The sequence below is a fragment of the Dioscorea cayenensis genome, chromosome 19, assembly GCF_009730915.1.
Source record: "Dioscorea cayenensis subsp. rotundata cultivar TDr96_F1 chromosome 19, TDr96_F1_v2_PseudoChromosome.rev07_lg8_w22 25.fasta, whole genome shotgun sequence".
NCBI lineage: Eukaryota > Viridiplantae > Streptophyta > Magnoliopsida > Dioscoreales > Dioscoreaceae > Dioscorea > Dioscorea cayenensis.
Genome location: NC_052489.1, coordinates 9,214,054 through 9,220,645, shown reverse-complemented (window position 1 = coordinate 9,220,645; position 6,592 = coordinate 9,214,054).

Genomic DNA, 6,592 nt, shown 5'->3' with positions numbered 1-6,592 from the left:
GTAATAGTTGTATTCTTAAGTTATAGGAGAATTTTTAACATTGAATGTTCTCATGCCCTAGTTCTTACTTGAGTTTTTAGGAATTTTTGCCCAATTGACACTTGTTGCACTACTCGCTCATTAAACCATTTTGAAAACTCAAGTTTGATGTTTAAGGGACTAGTTAGTTTTGTTTCCTGTGTTAATTTTTGCTGAAAAAAAGGTTGAATGAAAAGAAAAAAAAGGAAAATATATACTTGTTTTGGTTGTGCATTTGGGGTGGAAAGAACCACCGCCTATGAAGTATGAAGCTACTCTCATATGTCAGATACTAGTTATTCCCTAATAAGAGAAAGAGCAATCTCATGGAATGAGTGAAACTAGGACTATTGCTAAAAAAGATTTCAAAGTTCTCAAATACCGATTGAAGCATATAACTTAGTAGTCTAAGGCAAGGCATCAAAGTAGAGTTGACAACGCCCCTTGCGTATGTCCTGTAAATGCACGGGTTTGTCAAAGTAATAAAATCCCGGATGAGTGGGGTATCGTATCCACAGGGAGTAGAGAATAAAAACACTTAAATTGTTTCTTAACTAAGTGAAATATGAATAGTGATATGTGGGACAAGATGTGAAATAACAAAAGTAAAAGAACAAGAAAGAGAGCACAAGTAAAGGAGAAGGTAAGGCAATCGATATAAATGGGGTACCAGGATATTGTTCAGCCTAGGATAATCATTTCAAGTGCAAGAACCCTCTATTATACTTCCTAATTGATGTAATAATGAGTCATGAAGATCCTTAAATACATGGTCCCAAATCTAAGGTTAACCATGCCTAACTCAATACATATCCTGGAGAAGAAATTGAATAACCTCTCAACCTCTCACTCGTATAGAATTGCAATGAATTCTAGGGATTCCAAGTGATAAATCCTCTTCCTAGATGTTGACCTAACCCTTTGGTCAATGTGGAAGGTCTCTAGCCACAATTAAGCCGTAGGTGCTCAAATCACTTCAACGCTTCACTCCGTTGCACTTGCAACTAAGCCACAGGGGAAGGTCATCCTTTAGCCCATTCACTCTACTATGACCGCAAATAACTTGAGGAAATAGAGGTAGAATAAATAATACCAAAGGGGAAGGGGACGCTCTGCTACCTCTCGACTCACCCTCTTAACCCTCTCAGATATAGCTTTGTCTAATTCTCGTGGTGTGTCACTCACTCACAAGTGTTACCAATAAGAACTCTCAACCCTAGTGTCACTCCAAGAGATTATTCATATAATCAAGCATTCAAAATTGGAACTCAAATAAAACATCAATTAAAATAATCCTAGGATTCACAAATACCCAAGTACCCACTAGGGGGTTTAGCTCTCCATGGAGCTAATTACAATCAATGAAATCAATTGTAAAAGCAAAGAATCCATAGAAAACACCCTCAATAATCATGGTGAGGGTCTTGTGGAGAGTCCTCTATACGTCCAAGGGTCCCTTTGTCTGGCCTAGGATACACCTCGCCGGATCGGTGCCGACGAAAGCTCTACCACTAACCTTCTTCCAAACGGAGTGCGAAGTCAGAGCAGTAGAACCTCTCAAATCCCTAGCCAATACCTCTTCAAACCCTAGCCACAGCCCTCTCTCAAGATGGGGAAAAGATGGATAAAAGAATTCTGAAATTGGTGCTGAAATCGGCCTTAAATAGGGCTGGAATCGGGAATCCACATGCCCATGTGGCCCTGTGGATTTTTTGCACGGGCACCCCTATTTATTTTTGCATGGGTGATAAGTGCTTGTGCGATATGAATGCGAAGCATTCATTCCTTATGTTGAGCATTACTTTTCTCAGGTTTTTACATTAATATGTGTGTTTTTATGTTACTTTTATGCAAGTAGGGTTGTGAGGCCGAGTATGAAGGAAATAGGCCAATGTGGATCATAATGCACCGATTTTGGAGGAGATCTTGCTAAGGTTCAAACGCGAAGACATAGGTCAGGTGTGAGATGCTAGAGTATGTGCCAAGCTCCTCGTATTTGAGCGAGCACATTCATTTGGAGGGGCACAAAGGCAGTCACACTCGAGCATTCTGACTTATGCATATAAGAACAAGAGATCCACCAACACGTACATCACTGAAGAAGCAAGTGATTCACGACGTAAACGTGTGCCCGTTTGCGTTACCACAATGAAATTATGGAATTGGGGAGTATCTCCGGCAGAGCACTGTAGCAGGGCGATGTAGCAAGTACTGTAGCAACACTGTTCATAGCCGGCCGAGAAATTAGGGAAACAGAGAATCCACACGGGCGTGTGGAAATTATCCACGCCCATGTGGAAATTCCACAGGGGCATGTGACATCATACACGCCCGTGTAGTCGCCCTATTCCAGCCCTATTTAAAGCCGACTTCAGGATTCTTTTCTCCATCTTTTCTCCAACTTACGAGAGGGCTTCGGCTAGGGTTTCGAGGGGTATTGGCCAAGGTTTTGGAGAAGTTCTACGGCTCTGACATCGTGATTCCATTAGGAAGAAGGTTCATAGGGGAGCTTCGATTGAGGCGTATCCTATACCGGATGAAGGAATCCTTGGACGACGAGTAGAGGACTCTCCACAAGACCATCGACACGACCATCGAGGGGGTTTCTTTATGGATTCATTGCTTTTACATTCGATTCCTTTGATTGTACTAAGCTCCATGGAGAGCTAAACCCCTAGTGGGTACTTGGATGATTGTGAACCCTAGATGTATTTGTTTCATTGAAATTCTTTATTATACTTTCAATAAATTGATGTTTATTGTGAGTTCCAACCTTGAATGCTTGATTGTATGAACATTTCCCCTAGAGTGACACTAGGGTTGAGAGTTCTTGTTGGTAACCTTGTGACTGAGTGACACACCACGAGCGTTAGACAAAGCTAGGTTGGAGAGGGTTGAGAGGGTGAGTCGAGAGGTACAGGAGCGTCCCCTTTCCCCTCCGACGTGATAGATTCTACCTCCGTTCCTTGAATTCTTTGCGGCCATAATAGAGTGAATGGTCTAAGGGATGAACCTCCGTTGGGGCCTAGTTGCGCGTGCAATGGAGTGAAGCGTTCAGGGGATCTTAGTATCTAGGGCTTAATTGTGGCTAGGGACCTTCCACCTGGACCAAAGGGTTAGGTCTATAATTAGGAAGCGATTTATCACTTGGAATCCCTAGAGCTCATTGCAACTCTATGCGAGTGCGCGGTGTTGAGATTGTTCGATTTCTCCTCCGGGATATGTATAGAGTTAGGCATAGTTGACCTTAGAATTGGGACTATGTATGTAAGGATTTCCACGACTCACCATGGCATTGATTAGGAGGTATAATAGAGAGTTCTTGCACTTGAAACGATTATTCTAGGTGAAGTATCATTCGAGTACCCCATCTTTATCGATTGCCTTACCCTTTTCTTTATTCTTGCTCTCTCACTTGTTGCCTTTATTGTTGAGAATTGAATCAATTTCATACTAATCACTATTGATCTTCCACATAGCTAAAAACCAAATTAAGTATTTTCACATCCTACTCTCTGTGGATTCGACCCCGCTCACCCGGTATTATTACTTCGACAAACCCGTGCACTTGAGGGATATACCCAAGGAGACCTTGTCAATGGGCGTGTGGAATTTCCACACGCCGTGTGGATTCTCTATTTCCGTCCTTCTTCGGCCGGCTGTGAATAGTACCGGCTATAGTGTTTTGCTGCAGTGTTTGCTATAGTGCCCTACTAATGTACCGGCCTGAGACACTTCCAAATCCATGCTTTCATCGGGGTAACACAAACTTGCACACGTTTACGTCGTAGATCATTTTTCTTCTTCAATAACGGACATGTTGGTGGAGATCTTGTTATACATGCACAACCGGAATGCTTGAATTTGACTGCCCTTGTGCCCCTCCAAATCATTGTGCTAACTTGGATATGAGAAGGTTGGCACACATTCCCGCATGTCGAACCCAACTTATGTCTTCGCATTTGAATCTTCTCAAGATTTCCTCCAATTGGTTCATTTACAATTCACATTGATTCTTTCTCTAATATTCGGCCTCACAACCCTATCTGCATGAAAGTAACATAAATACACACATATTAGTGTTAAATCCCAATGAAAGTATTGCTTATCATAAGGAAAAAACACTTCGTATTCTTATCACACAGGCACTCATCAAACTCCCCCACACTTAAGCTTTTGCTTGTCCTCAAGCAAAAATTAAAACATGAAAGTATAGATGAAAGAAATATTGGAAGTGATTGTCCTTAGGTTCACCAAAGTGTACAAAGAGAGCATTCTACAAGTAAGGGATATTTCAACACTATATACGACAAATCAATGTTCTCTCATTAGAGCATAACTAGTATCTGACTTATGAGAGTAGCTTCATATTTCATAGATGGTAGCTCTTTCCACCCAACAAGCACAACTAAATAATAAAACTATTTTGTTCTTTATTTTCATTTTTCCATTTTCTTAACAAAAGAAACAACTATACTTAGTCCCTTTGACATCAAACTTGAGTTTCCAAAAGAGTTTAAAGAGTGAGTATTGCAACAAGTGACAATCAGGCAAAAATTCCTAGAAATTCAAGCAAAAACTAGAGCATGAGAACATTCAATGTTAAAAAATCTCTTAAACTTAAGAATACAATCATTCCAACTAACGTGAACCGCCATTGGCTATGTGAGCATGTATATCAATAAAAACTAATATAAAAGAGATGTGTGCACTAAGAAACTACCCCCCATTTAAGTTGTTCATTGTCCCTAATGTACACATGCAAGCTCACTCATAATATATATCAATCGAGAACAAATACGGGAGAAGCAATCAAAACAATACTCCCCTGACTCCAAGGGTTGTATTTGATGGAGCTAAATCCTTGGGAGTGATGTTCCAATGGGTTGTGAAGCACACACGGCCAAGTGTCGAAGCACCATTGGTCGTGTCCATGACTAGTTCTCAATTTCAATGATGACAAGACCATCTACATGCATTCACGAGGGGGTTCAGTAAAGCTCAATAAAAACAAAATAGCTCGAGTATATATAAAAGATAAGGCAATGAATACAACTCAAGGCAACGAAAAGAAAAATAAACTCAGAAGGAAAGTCCTTTCTGAGTATACATGTCCAAAATGAAATGCAAAAAGTAATAAAAATGGCAAAAACAAAGTCAAGTATCGGTGTCGTCTGCTCTTTGCTCCGCTGCTAATGGTGGTGCTAGATCAAAGGGTGCCGGTGGAGGTGGTGATGGTGATGCTGGAGGGGCCGGAGATCTGCCAATCAATAACTGATGTACCATGTCGAAACGGGCCAACATCTCAGTATACTGTGCGGTCTATATAGCCCAAAGCTCTGCGATCTCGGTCTGAAGCTCACCCTCAGCACTCTCGAGTCTCTCAATATGATCATGATCTCAAGGAGGAGTAAAAATGGGTACTGATCGCCAGAATATCTGCTGTGCTGCAAGGGGTGCTCTGGTCCCCATCTGTGCAAACTAAGGCCCAGGAATCTATCGGGGACCCTCCGCTACATCCCTTCTGCTCCCAGCGGTCTTTAGGATAGACGCAGCTATAATATATGTCTTAGGCCAACATCTGTGAACCAACCCCATCACCCTGATCGTCTCAAATCCTAGAGGAGTAGGCACGACCGTCCTCTCAGCACCACGTATAGTGTCCATGATGCCCATCCCCAAGATGAGCCTGGTGACGTAAGGACTAACAAATAATAATCCCACTCTCACAAACTGGCCCTGCTGCCTCAAAATGTCTGCCACTATGTGCCCCAAATGAATCGACACAGACCTGCCTTCTCAAAATAGCTGTGTTGTCGCCTTGACCTGACACAGACCTGCTGAGGACCAAGTTCAAATACCTGTAGCTCAACCGGGATAGGCTGGTGGCCTTAGACACTCCCGGTTCATACTATGCATATCCACACAAAACACTGTATGCCTGATGCGGAGTCACTGTACCTGGGAAATCCGTCGGTAGATGTCTATACTCCTCTGTACTTGTATATGTACTGTTGTACAAGCCCATATGAACTGAGAACTCAGTGATACTCATGTAGAATGGATGTCCGAATGCTCGGAACTCTATAGCATCCACGGTGTAAACTGTCTCATACGGATGATCAAACTCGAAAGCCGCCAACACCTCTAGTGTCATCGAGCGGAAAGCTGGCTCACGGATCGTAAATAACCTTCTCCAGCTTCCCACAGCTAGCATCTCATCAATCTCATCGGCTAGCTCGTCACCGCACTGAATAACTCTCACCACCTACAGATCTACAAAGGGAGTCTGACCAAAACCGAGCGCTGATAATCTCTCAAATCTAGCCTGATGCATGGGATTTGAGAATTCCGGGTGATTGGAGATGAAGAAGAAAAGAGTTCACAAAAAAGTTTAAAAAAAACTCTCGTCTCTTGGAATTCTGCGCATCCACACAGGCGTGCAGAAATTACCCATATCCGTGTGCCTGCACAGGAAAGCTTCACAGGGGTAGGTGCATGCCCTTGTGCACTCTCTGGAAAACCCTCACTGCCTCTGAATGCAACCATACAGCATGCGGAAAATACCCACGCC